This window comes from Dipodomys spectabilis, unplaced genomic scaffold (genome assembly GCF_019054845.1).
Source record: "Dipodomys spectabilis isolate Male_0828 unplaced genomic scaffold, ASM1905484v1 ptg000267l, whole genome shotgun sequence".
Lineage (NCBI taxonomy): Eukaryota > Metazoa > Chordata > Mammalia > Rodentia > Heteromyidae > Dipodomys > Dipodomys spectabilis.
In genome coordinates, this window is record NW_024870944.1 from 744,674 (window position 1) to 765,282 (window position 20,609).

Sequence of the window (20,609 nt, forward strand, 5' to 3'; positions counted from 1 at the left end):
AGAGCTCAGGGACAGCACCCATGCCTAGAGGCCTAGAGTCCAAACCCCATGGCTGACAAAAAATAATTCAGAATATAACCAGACTCCTGCCACTAATCCTAGCTACTCAGTATAGAAGGGTTTGAACTCAGCTCCAAGAGACTGTGATCACCCATTAGTCACCCAAAACCCAGGAGTGGTGCTATGGTTTACATAGTAGAGTGGTTCTAGCCTTCAACGCAGAGCCTTAGGGAGAATTCCCAGACCCTGAGTACAAGCTCAGGACTGGAAAAACCCACAAAGAAACAAGAACAGAGTACTTGAATGTTTCAGCATTAGGACAAAAAAAGGTAACCTTCAAAACTGTAAGGATACCTTCATTTCTGTAGATTCCACATGAAATGTGAGGCCAGGTGGCTCTTTTTAAATTTTATTGTTAAATTTTCCTGTAACCACCATGAGATTTCCAGACCCATCAGATCCTATGGAAGTGGAGTATTGGGTGTATGACTTATTTGGTTTAACCATTTTGGTGAACTTGATCTCCAGCCCAGGGTGGGACTGGAATAGCAATTATTTCATATTAAAGTATGCATACTCCTTATGCATATATACTGAGCTATGTCCTGTTAATTGTGGGTTGGGAGATGTTTAGAGGTAAACAGATGAAGTCTCCCCACTGTAGAGTTGTATGTTCAAGGCTCCTCGTGTTCCTAAGGCCTTTTTTATGTCATTCAAGAGCTCCAGCCTCTACATTCCTGGACTTACCCATGTCCATCATTCCTGTAGTCACCAGCAGTAGAGGAGATATTTTTGCTTTTTGTCACTCATGGGGCTTGAACTCTGGTCCTGGGCACTATGCCTGAGCTCTTCAGCTCAAGGCTAAAGCTCTAGCCACATATAAGGCAACATTTCTGGTTTTCTGGTAGTTTCACTGGAGATCAGAACCTCATGGACATTCCTGACTGGGCTGGCTTTGAACTTTTGAGATCCTCCAGATCTCAGCCTCCTGAATAGCTAGGATGAGAGGCGTGAGCCACTGGTGCCAGGCTGGCATTCTTTATTCTTGACACAGGACAGGGCTCAGTTCTGCTGAAAGGAAACCACCACTTGGTTCATGCAGGAGAGAGTTATTGGGGGGCAATCCAACCACTAGCCTTCACCAGATGTAAGCCATGCAGAGAGGTGGAGCTAATGGAGGAGACAGACTATATCTGGGAAAGAGGAAGAAGAGGTGTGGCCACAACCAGATATGGAAGAGACATGAGAAAGGAAGTAACGTCAGAGGAAGTGGAAGTAAGCCTAGAACCTAGAAATCCTTTGCTGATTCAGTCAGGTGACTAATAGCTACTGGTAACTACTGGGCAGGTGAATTCTGGTGAGCCTCCATTATGTACAAAGACAAGTAAGGGAATAGGGAGGTTCTGTGGGCAGAACTAACAGCACCTTTAGTTTGCCTTCCTGTATCACAACCTGAGACTAAAGCTACATTCTTGGGAAATGTGGGGTATGCCATCATTCACGGTCTTCAAAATTATTTTCTTTCATAATGTTGAAACACTTAAGGACTCTGTAGTTGTCTCTGTGTGTTTTCAGGTCCTGAGTTGGAATCCAGGGCCTGTGCATCCTCCCTCAGGTTTTGTGTTCAAGGCTAGCACTCTACTACTTCTGGGTGTGGGGATGATTCATTGAAGATGAGAATCTCATGGACTTTCCTGCCCCCAGGCTGACTTCAAACCATGATATTTAGATCTTACCCTTCTGGGTAGCTAGGACCAGAAGTGTGAGTGAGCCTGGAGTTATTCTAAATAATAATAATAATTATTATTATTGTTGTTATTATTATTACTATAGTTCTCTTATAGGCTTAGTTTTCCATGATTCAATTGGAGTGGCTAATTCTGAGCCAGGGGACATTGATTTGAGTCTTCACAGTCAGAATTGGATTCTGGGGAACAGGTTTAATGGATCACTGAGTTAAGTCACAATAGCACAAAAAAAGGAAGAAGACAATGAAAAACCTTGAATCCAGATAACGACTTTCCAGGAAAGAGGAAAAGATGTGTCAAAGTTTAGGATGGATTGTTGTCTTAGAGCTGATTCCATTTGAATGAGGAAGATGGATGTGAATGCATTCTTGAAGATGCTACCACCTATTGGGAGGGAGCAGAGAGCAATCAAATGCACCTGAGACCCTGTGAATGGCTTCATAGTGCAGATTGCACATGGAAAACACAAGCACCTACAGAAGGAGAACATGAGGCCCGCATAGCCAAAGGGCAAATTTATTTCTAACAGGACCAAATCAATCTGTGCCTGGGCCTGGTCTTCCTAGGACAAGGAGATGGTTTCCTCAAACCTCTATCCAAGATGCATTTTTGGGTGGTAATGGCTGATGGGTAGTTTGTACTGGAAATTCTGTGTGTATCTTCCATGCCCAAATGATTTCTGAGGATCTGCCCTATGGCTAAGAGAGTGCGTCAATATGACATCCTCCACTAACTCTGAGAGTCCCCCAACGTTCATCATCTTCCATGCTTCAGATCACACATGACTGACTGTGTCCTTCTCCTCACAATTATGTGGAGGCCAAAGTCATCAGGGAAGATTTCTGTGATAAATGTTTTTTTTTTTCTTTCATGCAATTGTTTCTAATATATTTATAAGATGATTTCTATGCTGCTGTGTATGTCCCCCCCCCCTCCACGGTATAACCCCTGCTTTCACTTGATGTTGGTATAATTTGTGGAGGGTAAGGGCAAAAACAAATCATTTGACTAGGGATACATGTGGACCCATTGCAACAATGAGATGTACAAGTCGTTATGTCAAAATAAGAATTTCACAACTTTGGTGGAGGGGGAGGAAGGATCGGGTGGGGAGAGGTGAGGGGAGTATGGGGATGGATGGGAAGGGGACACAAAGAGGAGGCAACAATGCTTGATAAGTAATGTACTCGTTATCTTGCCCATGTAATTGTAACTTATCTGTACGGTATTCTCACCAAAAAAAAAAAACAACAAAACAAAACAAAAAACATAGACTAAGCCAGGCACCGGATGGCTCAGGCCTGTCAGCCTACCTACTTTGCAGGCTGAGATCTGAGGATCACATGTTCAAAACCAGTCCAGGCAGGAAAAATCTATGAGACTCTTATCTCAAGTGAACTACCAGAAAACCAAAATGGTGCCATGGCTAAAGTGGGAGAGCACCAACCTTGAGTTGACAGTGCCCAGGCCCACAGTTCAAAACCCCACGATCAACACCACCACCACCAACAACAAAAATCAAAACAAAAAAACAGAGACTATGACAGTCTCCTTCAAGAGAGACTGTTAACCATGGAACTCCACTTATCCAAAGAAAAATATAGTAGAATTAAAGTACCAAATGGGTTGGGCCAGGTTTGTGTCTACTCACTCCAGGGAAGCTCAGTACTCCATGGGATATACATCTGTGAAAAAGTGCAAGGAAGGAAAAAACACAACAAGACCAAAGGAGATGTTCAATATGACAAAGTTTATGCACTCACACTCGAGTACAGTGCAACTGTAGGCGAAGAACATACTGAGTCAGGATCTTAGATAGTGATTTCATTTCATGCTTTTTTTTGGTATTCTATAGGAAACAGCCCTGGGCCTCACCTGGAAATGGGATAATTTGGATGCTGGAAAATAGGATGTTGTTCTCCTTGGTGAGCTCCTCCACCTTGTTTAACTACCCTGGTCTCAGGGCCTCTAATCTCCCTGCATGCCATAGAGAGGAAAGGAGGAAGGGTGTGCACTGGAACGTGGCCTAGATTTCCATGTGTCCCCTGAGCCACATGGGGCTGTCCCCCCACCCATGGCCTGTCAGCAGCTGGCCCTCCGAGGACCAACCTGGGTTCCCTATGGAGTGAAGGTGTGGTGACATTGATGGAAGTGAACATTTTGGGGTACACACCCTTTTAGGGTCTTTAGGATCACTCATCTGTGGTGCCCCAACAGTTTCTTGGGGGAACTTTGCTCAAGTTCCCCACCCGGCGTTCCCAGGGGGCTCAGAGTGAGGGAGCTTCCGGCTGCGCCCCCTGGTCTCTGGACCACAGCCACCTCCAGGGTCCCCAACCCCATGGGCATTCATGTGGCCAATTGCTACCGGAGCCCTGGCGGGCTGTCCTCGTCCTCCCCAGAGGTTCCTCAGTACTAGATAGGAAATGTACTCATTACCTCACCCAGGTAACTTTAACCCCTCTGTACAGTATCTTTACAACAAAAAAAAAATTAAAAAGAAAAGAGAAAAATAAATCACAGAAACTTTCAGGCCAGGGCACCTTGAATATTTATTAATTAAGCCCATGTCTTTGCCAGTCCTTGTTAGCCTTCTTCTATCTCACTAGAACTTTATAATGCAAAGACATTACCCATATCCCAAGCAAGATTAAAGCATTAAAGAATTAAAGTCACTTAGACACAAGATTTGGCCAGTATAGGCTTTGAAACAAGAGAACCCAATATCACTTGCTCAACCAATAAAAATGATTTATTTTTTTACAAAAACAGTATTAATAGGAAACTAGCTAAATAAAAGTGTGCATATCCATCATTAAAAATCTACTTTCAAAAGACAAACAAAAAATCATACTACAAATTTAGTAAAAGGAGGAATTTGAAACTGTGTACAAAATTAATATTGCAACTTTATTTCAAAGTATGTCTTTGAAATAGATTCATGGCTCAAATGGAAAGGCCTTCTGTTCAAACCTCAGTGCCATCAAATGAAAACAAAACGTAAAACAAAAACCAAGCACAATGTCTTTCTATGAAGCTTTCTTTTTAACAAAGCAGAAGTGTATTATCCAATTAGCAGTTATTCAATTCTGGATGATATGACTGTGATTTTTATTTATATAATATTTTTCAGTATTTCCCAAGCTGTCTAAAACAAGGATAAATGCATTTCGCTCTACACTGTTTTAGGAAAATCTTATACACAACAGTTGCTTAATTTTTTTTAAGTACCCTTCAGGAATTACATATTAACCAAAAAATAAATAAATAAATAAATAAAAGAATCTGTTGCTACAAAACTGGATTGAAAGAAGCACTACACTGAGAAGACTTCAGGGCAATTTTTCGATGTGTGATGGAAAAGGGAAAGAGGATGACATTACTATCTCAGTAGCAGAGCACAAATACTTGGAACTATAAGCTATGAGGATACATCTACCAGTGTTCCCTTCCCATAATATAGTATGAAAAATTAGCCTCATAGAAATTTGTTTGAATGCTGGTGAACAGGAATTGGACTTAGCACATAAAAACAAGAGGTAAGTAAGAAAAGAGGTAAGTGAGAGAAAACCAACTCCTAATGTTCCAACTCCTAATGCACTCTCAGAATAACTGGAGTTCTGAAACCATCTTGAAATTAAATGAATTGGGATTATTTGCACAGAAAAGCTTGAAGGCATTAACAAAATGCCGGAATCATGTAAGTAAGGTATTTGTGAACCATATTTATTCAGAAGCTTTTGAAATTTGAAATTTTGATTCTGGATTTGTGTTTTGGGAGAGGAAAGAATTGAATAAATGCTTAGAAAGTGTTTCTCTTTTGATATTTCAAAGGATAACATTACAAATGCTTTAAGTTTTGTGTAAAGAATCTGTGCAATACACCTGCTAGGAATAAAGCTAAAAAGTTGATTTTGGGGGGCGGGGGGAGAGAACAAATTATCAAAAGTTTTTTGTAGTGATGTATGAATTGGAGACAGTTGCTGTTCTCTGGCCAGGGTGACTGCTTGGTGAGAACCAAAGGTCCCGCTTTCATTGGTATCCAGAACCCAGCTCTTAAGGGTGAAGGACCTGGGAATTGCACAGACCGCTCTGTAAAACAACCTACTTCTCTTGAAATGTATGGGTCTCTGACAAATCCAACTCTGATAAAATAAAAAAAAAATCTGAGAAAGTAATGCCCATCTGCTTACAGTTTGGAAAAGAAGCTTTTCATTCTTGCAATCAAAGTGGAGAATCTACCTCTCTTAGACTTCTTTGACTTGCCAATCTGCTTCTCAACTATTCAGACAGCATCATCTCTGTGAGCGTAGCCTCCTCCATTTTTACCTGACCTGCAAACTTAGGGCCTCAGCTAAAATCAGGTGACCAAACCACAATTGTTAACTCCCCAGGTATAATTCATTATTATCAAATATTTTACATATAAAAGGAAATATTTCTAACCTATAGAAGTAATCTTGGTGCTAGTGGCCATAAAGTTACAGAAGTAGTTACAGCATGATTCTGTTCCTGGCAATCTGAGCCTCCATTGCCTTCCTTTTAGTGCTCCGGACCAGGCTTACTTACAATTCTATCCCAATATTCATTTAGACTCCGTGTCTCCACAGATTATCCCATAACCTTCTGCCAGGACCACAAATACATAGGCAAGGACATCTTGGTGATAGGACATAGCTAGACATTATTACAAGAAGATGAGACATTTTTCTCACTAAAACTAGAATTCCTTCTGTGCGTCTGTTGGGAAGGATGGAAGGAAACCTATGCCTTAGGAAGACATTGCAAACAGGAAAATACCAAGGGTCAGGTAGGGCATATAGGCCAAGAACATGAAATAGACAATGTGGAACATTATAGAATATTCCACAAAAGAACCAATCAGCAAAGCTCACAAACAAGAAACAGGCAATCAATTCTTCAATATCTTGGGACCTCATTTACAGCTAATCCCAAAGGGCAGAGCACCAGTACTATGCCCCTCCATCTATTTTGCCTACCATGTTATGGACATTTGAATAGACCTTTATTTTTTTTCTAACAGAAAAGGAACCCAAAAGTTGGCAACTTTGTGAATTTGCTAATGTCTCCTTAGAGAAATGAGCAAAAAAGAACATAGCATTTTTAAAGATAACACCATTTTTAATGGCATTGCTTTTTAATGCTATGTATACAAGAACAGATATAAAAAGATGACCATCATATCCATCTGTGATTCATGATTCTTACAAGGATGAATACAAACAAAACAAGCTATGGCGTTGCCCAGTAACAGGAAAAGCCCAGTTCTTCCACAGCCTGGGGCAATCATCCTTTTTATCACAAGTCCTTCAATGTATTATCCTGGTAATACTTGGCAGAAAGCATGGCAATTGGGATCAATGAGACAAACCAGTGGTTTCCCTCCTGAGGAGTGTGTACTCATTCCCAGAAAGGCTGGAAACTCAGGGCATAGCACTGCCTATGAATCAAGACCAAGCTTACAGGATATATTGATTGTAACAGAACTTGGAAAGTGTTCTTGCTGAAAGTCATCAACTCCTCCCTTGAGCCTGAAATCCCTGTCTCAGTTTGGCATCTGTCTCCTTTCACTCTTGTGAAAGGCTCTCAGTCATAGAAGGAACACCTGTCCTGAACACGGGGCATACCCCAGGCTGTTAGCTCCTGAACACGGGGCATACCCCATGCTGTTAGCCCCTTTCAAGGCTGAAGGGCAGGAGGACCATGTTTTCCATGTCCTGGTCCTTAGATCAAGAAAGAGACCTCATTGTTAGGACAGCAAACCTACAATCACTGTGGATTCTGGAAACTTCTGGGGTGATTGATAAATGTCCAGTAGCTGGAGTCAAACTCACTTGCCCCCGTTGGTGATTCCAACAGTGATCAATTACACCAGTTTGACCAAGGCTAACCATGTAAGACCTCTGTCCCTGCCTTCCTTCCTAATTTGGAAGCCATGACAATACCTATGGAAGGACAGACAGGACAGACTTGTGGGCTACCGCACTGTTCTATTCTTCCCAATGTTACATAATAAAGACCATCTTTCTGGCCCTCTATAACTATTCATCTTTAATTGGCATATTGAGTGGTTGAGCCTAGTCTGCTGAGACTCAGAGCTGGAGCTTTTGTTCAAAAGCATCAATAAGGTAATGATTATTCCCAATTAGTCAATAACATGATGATTATTCCCAATTACTAAGGGCACTATTGGTAGCAGTCAGCAAGGACAGCTCACCTAGGATTTGATAGTAAATGTACTAAAGCAGGCAAATCTCTGAATAGCCAGACACAAAGGTCCTTCTGACCTTCCTCTAAGAAAGAAACACCAGCACTACCTCTAGTAATAGGATTCCTTCCTTTCATCCTGCAAGAGAAACTTGAGTATTAAGTTTTTCATCAATTCACTTTTTAATGCTTTTTCAGAAGCTATCATCTCCCCAGAGAAATACCCAATGCATTTTTCTTCGAATAGTCTGCTTTCCTGTTTAGGAGTTGTAGACAGTGTTAAGACAGTTCAAAACTTGTCTTATATCCTTACTGCCATAGCCAATCAACAGCTAGGTCCTTTACTAAGGTAAAAAGCTCTCCAGATTTCCTGGCAAAAGTGATGTTCCATATAATAACCTTAGACTATGTCTTACATAACAAGGCAGAATTCATAGAATTGATCATTATCTTGCTGTGAATCTCAAGCAGAAATGGGTACTAATAAATCAGGAAATGAGACAAGAAGCTACCCAGGGTCCCACAATCCTTTGCTCACCAAACCCTTGTCTTCCAAGAAAACAGAGACTAGTAATGCTAGTCAGCTTTGTCATCTCTTAAAGAACACTAGAGGAAAGCTAAAAGGAGAGAAAGGATTTCTTAAGATCACAGCTTCAGTCCAGCTTAGTGAGGAGAACACGGCTCACCTTGCTGTTATCAATTCCTAAATAATTTGTGGAAACTGGTGTGACAGGAGACCCACATGACACGCCAGCTGTCCTCTGTAGGAGCTATGGAGGAAACAGAGGTCTCCTGAGGCCCACAAGGTTTGGAAGCAGAACTGACACACCTAACTCTGATGGACACATTGAAGGACCCTGTGCACTGGCAGGTGGCAGGGACGCTGATAAGCCACACCCCATCTGTGATATAGAGTGATAGACACCTTTCTCTGGAACTCTGCATAAAGCAGATATTCAAAAACATGATTTTAAGAGCCCAAGTCAAAATTATTCTTGAATGCTACTGTGGAAAAATGTTAAAGAACTGTTCAAATGTGGCCTGGGTCGAAACTGCCTGCTGGTGGCACCTATGGTGGCTACAGACAGCTTTGTGATCATGTCTGTCAAGCTTCACGTTCAGGGACATCACACTGGTATCATGGCATCGTGCCACGGTTAGAGAATTGTCACTGACACAGAACATTGTGATGGCTACAAATACACATTCTGCCTCCTGATCTGCACACCATTTGACTGAGAACCAGAACTGTTTGTGTTTCCTAAAGGTTGGACTTTATCTGAAAAAGCCAGGCGCTCAATCACTTTAATGAAAATAAGGTTGGGTGCGTTTTAGGGAAGAGTACAGATTTTTTGGGGGGGTGTGTTTTGGGTCAGTCATGGGGCCTGAACTTGGGGCCTAAGCTCATTAGCTCAAGGCTAGCGCTCTAACACTTGAGCCATAGTACCACTTCCAGCTTTTTCTGCTTATATGGTACTGACGAATCAAACCCAGGGTCTCATGCATGCAAGACAAGCATTCTATCACTGAGCCACCTTTCCAGCTCCAAGAGTACAGGTTTAATACAGTAATGAGCAGGGTTTTAGAAATATTTAATACAAACAACCCTTCCTACTTTGTGATATTTAGCCAGTATTTTATGCCAAGTTCATATGGGAGGGAAAGAGGTGAAGATGTTCGTTTATGAACATATGTTAACCAGTCTCCTTTGAACATATACCTTGTTTCCAGGCTGTCAATACTGTTCTCCAGCCAAATGGGAAGTTCGACTTCATCTTAGAAAAATGCAATCATTCATAATACTGTAAACAAAGAAGTGAGTTTTAAAAATTCATCAGAAAGTCGAACGTGGTTTAGGGAAGAAAATGGAAACTCAAAAGAGCAAGTTTATGTTCCTTTCTCAATCATGTGCAGGTATACATTTGACTGAGCTTGTAAGGTTGATCTTAAGTCCTCTAAGATTAGGCCCAATGTGTTCTGTTCTGTGTGTTTGATATGAAGCAGAAAGTGTTAGGCTCTGTTCTCTTTGAGGATAAGTAGTCCTAAAGAAATTAAAATACCCACTTAACGTGCACCAGGTCATCTAGCTGAGGACATCACTAAAGGAGACAGACAGGTATATACACAAAAAATTTTTCTGTTCAGAATACTATGGTCTACATACCCACTGCCAGGCTTTTCATTTTCATTTTATCATAATTGAACTAAGTCAAAGAAGTAGGAAGGGTAGCAAAGGAAGAATGATAAGAAAATAATAGAGAGTCCATATGGCCTCCATTACAAGACAATGCTGTTTCCTTTTAATCCTAGAGCCGCTAGAGGTATGAAAAATTCAGATTGACCCTGAACAATCCCATGGCCAAGTATTTCCCATTACATAGCAGACTATTTCAATCATAGCAGAGGACTATTTCACTAATAACTTGAGCTACGTAAAATACAGATATTTTCCAGAATTCCAAAGTATAATGACATTGACCTATGCTCATGTACTGTCACTTAAAAGATCTTTGAATTTAGAAAAGTTCCAATATAGCATCCAAAAGCTATAAAAATAAGAACTTGTGAAATATAAAAATGTATAAAATGAAAAGTATTAAAGTAAGCTTTACTTTAAAAAATAGTTACTACACTCAATGCTCTTGTCCCCATTGGTGGGGACTGACCTAGAGCCTGCGAATGTTAGTCAAACATTCTACCACTGAGCCATATCCCTTAATCGGGTATTTTGTATACCTAGATTTAGCAACCTTGCAAAGGGCAACTTAAAATCTACTTTGGGGCCCATTAATTAACTAAATGCAGTGGATAAAGGTTAAGCATCCCAGATGCCTTACTTTGCATATGAGTCCTTTGATGCCTGCATTCTCTCTTGTAGTCAAGCACTATCACCTGTGTCTCCTAGCAAAGATAAATCCTGACAGGACTTATCACCCATCAGCATTTTGTGACCAAAGTAGAGATTAACTACTTATCTGACTCCTTAGCAAGGGTCCAGAGGGGTGAACCTGCTCATCACCTAGCAATGACCAAGAGCTCTCCTGGGGGAGGGAGGGGAGAGAGAGCTGGAAACCTCTTGAACACTTTTAGCCAAAGGCAAATGTGCAGGAAGAGAATTGCTATAAGCCTTTAGCAGTCAACACTCACAGCAGCAGGCTTACAAGACCTGCCAAGACCTCTACAGTACTCATATCTTAAGAAGGGTCAATTGCCTGTGTTTGTTGCTAAGAATACTTAAATTCAGAGGCTTGATCAGATCAGCTTTTCTTTCTCATGATGTGGCTTTGAAGACAGTGCTACACTTTCATCTGAGTATCTACAAAACACATGACACAACTCCAGAACCATTAAGTATTTCTATCAGAGGCCAATTTCCCTAGGGAAACAAGATGGTTTTTCAAGACAGACTCTAGCTTCACTGCAAGTGTGTATGCTTTGGGTGTATGTTTTGCATTTCTATTACATGTGGATGTACCCTGTGCTCTTGTGTGAGAATCTGCTTGCCAACAAGTCCTAAAAAAAAAAAAAAAAAGGAAAAGAGCCTTATTTGAAGCTCTTCCAGAAGCGTAGAATGGTAAACCAGTTGAATCTGCCTCAATTGGCTGGGGAGTTTTTGGCAAAGCATCAAGTGTACCTGGGCTAAGTCTCCAAAGAACAATGTTAGAGGTCATGTCTCCTGACTGTGATGCTTCTTCTCGAAGGAAAGGGTGCATGGTCAGCCAGAACCAGCCAGTGAGGGGCCTTCAGCATCCTCAACCTTACACCCCCAACCTCTCTTCCATCTCAACTGTTGGTATTGACCCTCTGCCCAGGAGTCTGGGAGGAGTGGTGGCTGTGGCTGTTGACTTGCATATCTGCTGAAAGCCATTCTGTATGGACTGGGTGTCTGTATGTCTTCCTTTTCCTCCAAACTCCCTAATTTCCACTGGGACAGCTTTGGTGGGTGTAGTCATTGGGAAGTAATTAGCTCGGGAGAGTACCACTTGTATGAGAAGGCTGCTGTCCTAATCACTGACATGAGAGCACTTTGGCAGATTGTGGACCTCATTGAACTATCATGTGGAAAAGAGACCAACATAGAGTGCCTTCACCAAACCCTGATCATGCTGGTACCATGATCTTGGACTTCAGCCTCCAGAACTCAGGAAAAAAGTACTGTGTATCACCTACAGTTTAAGCTATTAGGTTGAACTGGCCAAGGCAAACACATGAAAGAAGATTCAGACTACCAAGCACCAAAGGTCTTGCCCAGTGAGAGGGTAAGCATGGTCCCTACAAACTCTGAACCTCCAAGGCCACCTTGGCCTTTTCTTGTACTTGTTATTCTCTAGCGAGATAGAGAAAGGAAGAGTCCCCAAGTCATACATTCACTCATAACTTAGAGAGAGCTAACTGTGAAACAGATCAATGTTATACACTATAAATCCACAGATTCTAGGTTTACCACCACAATTGTTGATATATAGGGCATATACTGATAAAACTTCTCAACAAATCTCCCCTTAATAAAGTTGGTGGTTTGCCTAGTAATCGAGTGTTGTATTTATAAGGACTTCGCGAAAGAAAGAATGGCAATCTAGCCAAGAGTCTGCTTCTATTTCCCTCTCCCAGTAACACAGCACTTCATTGACTGATTTGATAGAGACTACCATAATCTGAAAGGTGAGGACTGTGTTCTTGACTCAAACACACTGAGGAAGAACAAGTGGTTCAGGACAATCATGTGAAACATAAAAGGTGCTCACATTCTACAAGATTCGAGGAGGCTCCAGAATATGGACAGAATTTCCAAGAACTTGCCCCTTTTGTCCTAAGGATTTGGAGGGAAAAAAAGATCCAGTCATGAAAAGCTTCCAAGAACCTCAACTCAAAAGTCACTGAAGACAAGATTGGCTATCACCAGTGACATCCTCTTGCATGTCTGTTCTTAGGAGCCTGCCTCATGCTGTGGTGTCCTGTGGATCCTTGCATTGGACCATCCATTGTGGCCCCGAGAGTGACAAAGGCAAAAACATACCCAGAATAGAAATACCTTCTATGAGTACAAACACTGGCCCCTCTAGAATGAAGAGACTCAAAGGTACAAGTTCCCTACCAATGGGACAACTCACTTCCTTAGGAAATGGTGCCAGTTTGAGGCTTGGCATCACTTGCTTCCACTGGCCAACTAGACATTCAGTGGTGACAGGAGCTAGATCAGCCTTGATGAATGAAGCCCATGTTGTTGGCTCCATTCATAGACTCCACTCATCATCCAGGCTCCTTTCCTCCCACGCTTCCCTTCCAGCACCACAGTGGCCCATGCTTCAGGCCACTTAAAGCAGACTTGCTGAACCATTCTGTCTACTCCATCGTGGTAGATACTTTCTGTGTAAACATGGGAGTCAGAAATCACGCCTAGCAACGTACTTATCTTGGACCCACTTGCCCTTGGTTTTCCAACACTTCTCTTGGGCTTTGTGCACAAATAGCCACCAGTCAGGGAGCCCTGTGTCTTCTAACCTTTGGCGGTTCCTTCACCAAGAGGAAGTGAGCTAAAAATGTGGCCAAGCCCCCCTGGACCACTGGCAAAGCCCATTCATGTTCCCCTCAAGGCTGACAACCTTCCATGTTGTCCAATCAATAGGTTACAGAAGTTCTCACCACAGCCCCTAGAGGCCTGCAGGGCAGCGAGCTTCCTTTGTGGATTACTCAAAGGAATGGATTTTCTCCTAGATGCATGTGACACTCAGATCTCATTCAAGATTATCTGTCACAGGAAACAGATGAAAGCTCCAGACACTGTTCATCTCAGTTCAGCAACAGGTAGAGGAGGCCCTGCTTCCCTCTGGGTGCCTTCGGTTAATGACAAGACTGATATAGAGACAGGCTATTTCTGTTCATCTAGAGCATTCTCCTACAGTCCTGGCCAACAGTCTGAACCCTCGGAGCCTCTTTCCCGCCTCTTTTCCTTTCACATGCACTATAGACGAAGCCTCTCCCGGATATTCCTGCTTCTTTCCAAGTATTTCTCTTAATATATACCCAGAATATATCCCATTTGGCTGTCAGCTTCTTACAGACCACATATGGATAACTTTGCAGAGTGGATACCAAACGTGAATGAAGAGTCTCTTCACCGAGTTTTCTTTCAGCTTCTGGAGTGCACAGTATCAGCACAACCATGTGTGCTATCCACATCTAGGTCCATAGGACTATTTAATAGGACATCAAAGATGAAGCAAACACGTGTGAGGCTCCACAGGATGACTGGATGGCCCAGATCTCTCCAGAAGACATGCCAATATGACTGGAGAATTTGAGCTCTATGGTACAAAATTACAAGTATTCTGCTCTCGCTATTAAATGGTAGCTCATGTGCCAAATCCCACTGGCTATTGACTTTATGAATCAGGATTTATCAGAATGTGACACTAAGGTGCTGTTGGACTGCTTTTGCATTTCCACGTCAGGGTTGAATGATATCTATGGAAACTGTATTGTTTGAAAAGCCCCAGAATATCTAGTATCTGAACCTTTACAAAACGTTTGCCAACCCTTGATACTGTCTGTGCCTCACAGAAATGAGAACAATCTTTCTGGATATGGGACAAAACAAACCTGTCCAAAAAAAAATCAGCCATGTCAAATAATCCACCATACACTGCGTTCCTAAGGTCCTGTTAATTTGATCTAGCGAAGAGATCACATTTGGCTTGGTGACTGCTGTTGTTTCTATTTGATTGAGTTTGTGGTAGTCCACCATTCTCCAGAGCCATCTGGATTTTAGCAAACAGAACAGCAAAATATATTTGTGTTATGATTCTGGGGGTTGAACCCAGGACATCAAACAGGCTAAGCAAGCACTGTACCACTGAGCTACACCCTCAGGTATTTAGGTAGTAGTTTTTCAACCCTAAAACTGTGGCAAAAGGAGAGCATGACAATACCAAGCTGATGGGAAAGGCTGACTACCACTAGCTCTCTCTGCATCTGGACAGGTCATCATTGATTGCATATCTGGGTACTGAGTGCCTCTCTATCATCATCACCTAAAGCCAAGTAAACCAGAGAAGCCAAAATTGCCTTGAATACTTAAAGGTCAAAAGGCTCAGGTGTATGGAAATTTTGGAATCAGTTTCTCATACGAAAGTTGTTGTACTGTGTCTCAAAGGGTCCAGAGAACCCTAATTAAAGCAACAAGGTAAACAGTTGTGATGGAGAAACTGAGGTCTTTCAAGAAGTCCAGTGATGATTCTCTGAAGGACAAGGTTTGGGTAAGACATGCTATCATAGAACTGGTGCTCAACTATCAATGAAGTGGAGAGCACTGGTGGAGGCAGGTGGTGGCATGCAACCATGAGAATTGAAATAGGTGTCATCACTATAGCGGGAAAAAACAAAAGATGGGTGACGCACAGGGACCTGTGGCAATGGCTTGATTCTAGGGTGAGCTCAGCAATACCTTAGACAAGTGACCAACACAGACAGGCAATCTGTGCAGCCATACCGAGTTCAATGAATATGATTGGGAATTAAACTAAGTCAGCCACCACATGGAACATGATGGCCCCTTGTTCAATTGCACTTCTAAAGGTATCAAATAAATAAGATGCAATTAAATCCAAAACAAAATATTCTTCCTATCATCCCAGGACAGACTTGCAACCTATTGGGAATATTCTATACTCCTAGGAAATGATTCTTCACTGGCTAGAATTAGTTTGTACCCTAGCCCGACTAAGCAATGAGAAGGAAGGAGAGTACCCCTGGGCAGTCTAGTATTAGATCTAGTTTAGTACCCATCTTAGTTTTAGTATTTAATTCTGCAGATTTAGGCATAGCTCTCATTTCTAATATGCCCCCGTAGGTGTCTATGATCATGGCAGCCTCATCTGACCCTTCACCAAAATTCTCGATCCTGTTACCCTCAGTTAAAGACATAGTGTACTTTCTCCTCTAAGCACAGCCTCTTCTAGCTCTTTCCATATCCATGTAAGTTAATTCCTCCAGACTTTTCATAATATGTGTTGTGGCTCTTTTCATTAAAAAATTATATCTATCAAGTAATTTCCAACTCACATTAATTACATTTGCATATATTAGTGTTATATACCCATACATTTAAACATTTATGCCTTGATAAATCAGGGAACAAGATAGCATTTCTGAAGGTAGGATCCAACGCTATTCACTAATTAGTATGAAATCCATAGGCTCTGAGTGGAGAAGCCAGTCAGTGAACCTAACATCCATCCCCATAGACTTTTGCTTACATCTCTGCCCTCTTCTGGCTGTCTGTATCATTGAAATTACAGAAAGCAATTCAGTGGTGATTTCTCCAGGGATGTGGAGGTGCTGGACCCAGATTGGGAGAAGGGGACTCAGTTAAGGGGATTCTGATAGTATTTCTTTTCACTACATCCTCACAATTCATGTATAAGCAAAAATGATCGGAAAACACCTTCAATCAACACAGATTCACAAAGGCAAAGTATTCATTTTCCAAACTCATGCTAGACCAAGCCTCTGTACCAGGGACCTGGCAATGCACTCAGGAATAAGCCATCAACAAATAAGCTAGGCCACACAAAGCAAGGACTACATCTCCTGGGTCCTTACTTAGTCCAAACCCACCTTCCCTTTTTAGTTTGCCAGTCCTGGGGCTTGAACTCATGGGCCTGGGCATTGTTCCTGAGCCTCTTTTGCTCACTTGAGCCACAGTGCCATTTCCAGCCTTTTCTCTTTATGTGGTGCTGAGGAATCGAACCCAGGGCTTCATGAGTGCTAGAGGCAAGCACTCTACCACTGAGCCACTTTCCCAGCATCCACCTACTCTATCATAATTTTTGAAAGCCTAAAAAAAAGGAGAGGTTAACAGCAGGTTCTCCAGAAATGCATAAGAAGGACATCTTAGAAAGTATGCCAGTAACACCTGGTGATCAAGTAGAGGGGCTTCTGGGAAGGCAGCAGAGAAGCCCTTGGAGTGCCTGTCTTCTCCCTCATGAGGTTTTTGGAGCAGACAAACAGGGTACAGTCCCTCACAATAAACATCTTCCCCCATCATTTCAGAAAGGAATGTTTCATGGAATGAAGGCTCACAAGAAATGAGGCGGGAATCCAGGAAAGACTACCTGCACCCTGCCCCTCACTGTGTCAGCCAGGATACTCCTGGCCATTAACTTGAAGTCTCTACTCAAAGGCCTCTGGAGGTTTCCCAAGTCGAGCCTGTGTACCGACATTGACAACATTGCGGGCTAAAGTTCCCAGAGGGTCCGGCAGTCATTTCACCTGGCAGCCCTTTCTGTAGCTGAAGCTGCTCCTGACTGAGCTGATAGCCCTGCAACTAAGCCAGCATCTTCTGCCCACCTCTGCCCAAACTCACACAGCATGGTAGTGCAGACTGCATCTCCCCCAGGCCTCCCAAGATCCTGAATTTTCCTTTACCCACTACACAGAAGTTGCCAGATGGCCAAACATACAAACACTGTCTACAACTAGATGTTTCTAAAAAGAAGCAAAATTCCTGAAACAACAGATTAATGGAAAACTTGAAACACACTCAAATTTAGGGGAAGAGCAAACAGGATATCATTTCTACTTAATATATCATGACATCTATTGGGCTGGCGGCCTTCAAATGAAGAAAAGGAGCTATTTGAATAAAAACCTTCAAGGAGCTCAGAGCCATGTTGGGGAGGACTTCTGCTGCATTCAATGGCTACGTTTTAAGCTGCTACATTACAGACATGCATGCAGAGACCAGTTAATCCATCTGAGATGCTAATCCATCTGTAACATCCCGTCACACTTGCCATATAATTGGTCTAATTAACATAAATAACCCAATGAAGGTCCTAACATCAAGTGACACATCACAGTGGCCTGCTAGAATTTTGCCTACCATAGCAAGCATCCAGTTAGAAAACTAGCCAGTGATTGGGTCAAGAACCACACACTGTCATCTGAAGTTGACCAGCTAGGATATAACCTGGGCACTGAATAGTCATGGCTGTAAAAACAGCAACTTGAGACATGGCCAGCCGAATGGGTCACTGTACTGCCAAGCACACCGTGTCAGCAAAGCCAGCGCATGTCCAACTGGGCTGTCCATCTTCACTTGAACAGCATGTTCAGACTGGTTACCTGGAACTCCTGACTGTCAGTCCCAGAGCCAGCAGTTCAACAGCTACCCCCATCACATCCAAAAAGCACAATGGAGATTCAGAGAAGAGGTCCTCTATTACTACAAACATTTGTGGTAACTCAGGGTCTCATGCTTGCTAGAAAAGTAAGCACTCTACCACTGAAGCCATACCTCCAGCAGTGCTTTCCCTTTGTTTGAATTTAAAATACTTAGGACCTTAAAAGGCCCAAAGATTCTGATATAATCCTAGAGGGAACGGTGCCTCCTTTTTTGAGAGGCAGCCCGGCAGAGAGGACCTGCATACCTTCCTTGAAGGGGACTGCACAGAGGACATGATGGAGCCCTTGTTTTGGTATTCAGCCTCCTAGCTTTTCATTCCTCATTTCTCCCTTAACCCTCATCCCAAAGGAAAAGTGGGCTCTGTAAGACATCCCTCTGTTAAGACTTCTAGGCAACTGTATTTGAAGAACAAAAAGGTAATTTGGAAAGAATCACATGCTCTCTGCATGTTCGAAGTACGATATACCAGCGGGATAGCCTTGAAGACAGCCATTCACACATAGTCCATCAACTCAGCCTTTCTCTACCCCAGTGTTGGCCCGGTGGAGACCCAGAAGATCATCCGGAGTCACGGGTGTGGCAACATAGAAGAGAGGGCCCCATTAATTCTTCCCATGTAATAATTCATAGTTATTCATCAACAACTGTATATACTAGGCCTAAGTTTCAACTAAAGCTTCCAGTTGACCAGATATTCTAGGATGGCATTAAGAGACCTCCTAATTGGAACAGTGGGACAAGAACCCTGGGAAGTGTGAAAGACCAAGTTGTGCTTAACAAGGCTAAACACAAACATCTAATGCCTATACACCTGAAAGTTCTATGAACATGAACCATAATGATGGTAGTGGTGGATATCAGCCCCTCCACACATACAATTTTCATTCTGACAATAGCCTAAATGTCATGTGATCAGCCACCAACAAGTCCACGGTAGAAGGAATGAAGATAAAACAGCCCAAGAAGCCAACTCTACACATACATCCACCTTTGTGTCTAATTATGAAGTACAAGAGAAATCCAGTATAAGGACAGACAGGTCATAAGATCCAGTCAAAATGCAAAGGTAGAAGACATAGCTGGAAGATCCATTATAGCAGTCTACATCAAAACAGACTGAAATGCTCTTACAATTTCTGCTGCCTCATCTCTAGGTCATTTTCTCTCCATTTCTGAAGGACAGCTTTGCAAGGTTTAGCATTCTTAGCTGGAAGTATTTGCCTTCAGCCCTTTGCTGGCTTTGCATCCTGTGTTGAGACATGTGCTGCTAGCCTTGATAGAACTCCCTGGTATGAGAGTTCCCTATTATGGAGACTGGCAGGACACTAAATTCAGCCCAAAGCCTGGAGCTCCTAGGACCTTTCTGCAACTAAAGATGATTCAGGGCTGGTACTGGATGGAGCCTCTCACAGAATCTGAGCTCACTAGGCAGGACTGAAGAACTTAGAGATTGGGTGAGGTCCTAGCTAGTACTGAGGTGAGCTTAATTTTCAGGCTCAGTCCATAAGAGGCTGGCTTTATATTGGGTAGGCCTCAAGGGCCAGCCTGGAGAATGAGTCTGGTCTGTTGGCCTGAGGAAGAGGGTTCTGGGGATTGGCCTACTACTGGCAAAGACTAGAAGCCTGTAGCTATGAGGGCTTGGGGACAATGGGTTTGGTTTCACAATAGCTACCTGGAGGCCTGGCTGGCACTTGGTTCTGCTGAGGTATTCACCTCCGGCATAATAAGGGCTCATTTCTCCATGCTGTCCTGAGGGGCTGGTGAAAGGATGTGGGAAGTAAAACCACCCTCTTACTAGGTCTCTGCTACATCCGGGTGCTTCCATATCTCACCTGGTTTCCTTAGCACTTGTGAAGGTATTCAGGTAGACATTCAGATGTTCCATATAAGGGTCAGAGAATGAGTACTTCTATCTCCCCAAATCTACTTGTTTTAAGCCCCTAACTTGATTATTTGTTACAAGAGCAATCGAATTAACTACACAAATTTCTTGGGGTTCTACAGATATAGGTGCCATAAGTCACTCATGTTGGTCACACTTCAAATCAGAAGCCTTATAATTTTTCCTTCTCTGGGAAGCCTGGTCATAAAGGAGAACAAATCATGGCATATCACCATGAAGATATTGCAGAACCAGCATGGATCATGTTCATTCAACTTTCAAAAGTATAGGCTTTAGATGTCAGGAAGTAGAAGCAATTAAAACTTACATACAGAGCCGATAAATTCTTTCACAGGGAATGTAAACATTCCATTGACATCCTCTTGCCCAGCAGGCTGAGTGTGGGCCCAACAACTACTAAAGTAGCAATACGCCAGTCATAGTCAGGTTATCAGAAACATTAGGATATAGTTTCACAAACTAGTATTCCTCCTACCTCTGTAAGATCATCAGGATGGACCAGAGATGGCTTGAATGCATTCTTATCTTCTTAATCAAGGATAGGAAG